The sequence below is a fragment of the Diachasma alloeum genome, unplaced genomic scaffold (assembly GCF_001412515.2).
Source record: "Diachasma alloeum isolate Michigan unplaced genomic scaffold, Dall2.0 Dall_scaffold_00420, whole genome shotgun sequence".
In the NCBI taxonomy this organism is placed as follows: domain Eukaryota; kingdom Metazoa; phylum Arthropoda; class Insecta; order Hymenoptera; family Braconidae; genus Diachasma; species Diachasma alloeum.
Genome location: NW_021680559.1, coordinates 369,564 through 371,317, shown reverse-complemented (window position 1 = coordinate 371,317; position 1,754 = coordinate 369,564). Strand labels below are relative to the sequence as shown.

Sequence of the window (1,754 nt, the reverse complement as noted above, 5' to 3'; positions counted from 1 at the left end):
TACAGAGCAAAACCATTTCAAAACGATTTATTAATCGATTGAATCGAGATTGAAAAATATCAAACTATAAAAAATTCTAAAGAATGAGTTTTTGCACATCTTCATCAATTTTTTGCTCGAAAAATTAATAAATTCCGTCAAAAAAAGTTCGAAAAAATTCTTCTGGGAGAAAATCCACAATTAAACTCCAAAAATTCAAGAAATATTTTTTCCGATAAATAATTTTGAGATGTGCAAATTCAATCTTCGAGAATTCACTGTCAAATTTGATCAATGAGATTTTCGTCCATATCTCAATAAAAATAATTTTTTAGTTTTCAGAGTCCCACGTGAGAAAATATATTTTTTAATTATTTCTATGAGAAATAATTAGTATTATGGTTTTTTTCATTTGGGAAGTAATTATTGGAAAAATTTTTAATTACAGGTCAGTAAACAACTACTTGTGATTGACTCAAGAGTCACTCGTCCCCCAATGACTCGGTGAAAACCAATTGGAGTATTTCACGTCCTGCAAGAGATGAGCTTCTTCTGGAGGGATGCTTTATTAATGAGTATTTCGAGTTGTTTCCTTGTCTGAAACACTCATTGGGAGCTGAATTGGGAAAATAGTCCACTTAGAAAACTCATAAAATACAGTGCAGTAACATTAATAAGTTGATAATTAATTAAAATAAATTTATTCTAGTTGTCTTCAGACTTCGAAGTACTGCATGGTCGTGGTCGAACCAATACATTTTTTGCTCGGTGGGAACTTGTGAGAGATCACATTGGAACGTTGTTAGGCAATTGTCAAAGCCTCATATCTGCTCATAGGACATCTATTCACAGTTTCCAGACACACTAGCACTTCGTAAGTAGATTTTTTTTCTATTGGTAGACTCAACTTTGGAATAATAATCTAAAAATTTCTCCAAAACCGTTCAACTTTTTTTAGGTGGTAAAGATATTATTCTTCTTTACTTTTTGCCTTATTTGATTACACCTCCACAACAGCAACGTAAACTGGGTAAAACAGTTCCAAAGGTTTCGCACCAGCAGAAGCGCGATGGATTTATTCTGCACGTGGAGGTAAGACGAATTGTTGTTGACAAACATGAAATGTTCTCATTGAATTCTACAATAATTTATTATGTGTAGACGGCAGGAGAAATACTTCCATCTCTTGAACGTCAACGACTACTCCTCACTGTAGTTCATCTTTCCCTTCAACCACTTGTCGTTTTAGTCAGTCCCCTGGAGAGTCTAGAATGAGTCTACGTGTATGTTAATGACTCAGTAGAGCGATCAACAATTTATGAAGTAGATTCTATTCTACATGGAATTGATTTCACCTTCAAACTTTTCTTTGCTCTCCGCTGTGAGTATCCAGTTCGCGCATCCTGTGTATGGGCATTCATCCAGAGAGCATTCTACAATATCCAGCTTCTAAAAGACAAATTCAGCAGACCCACAGAGGTACTTTTGGGTCAGGTGAAAAACTGGACTACTGTCCAGGATGAAAATATTCCACCAAATAAATAAAACAGCATTGTAACGTCATTATCAACATGTTTAGCTATGTATCCTGTGGATTAGATATTGAGGAACCAAATAAATATCTATATCACATCCAATATGGTCATGGTATTTTACAAAAATATCCATGTGGAATAAAATCTTGCACAAAGACTTTCACAACGATAGGGTCACTAAGATCCCGCGTTTATAGCAAGCATAATGAGGTGAACACAGTTCAAGGGAGAATAATCCAG

The 1,754-nt window shown here is 34.7% G+C and overlaps 1 long non-coding RNA gene across 1 annotated transcript; it reads left to right on the top strand.

Moving 5' to 3' along the window:
- The first annotated feature begins 766 nt into the window (after positions 1-766).
- On the top strand, positions 767-1,277 carry LOC107042121. The gene is made up of 3 exons (XR_001461132.1): positions 767-853; positions 938-1,071; positions 1,141-1,277. It is a non-coding gene; the product is annotated as an uncharacterized LOC107042121 (long non-coding RNA).
- The last annotated feature ends 477 nt before the right edge of the window (positions 1,278-1,754 follow it).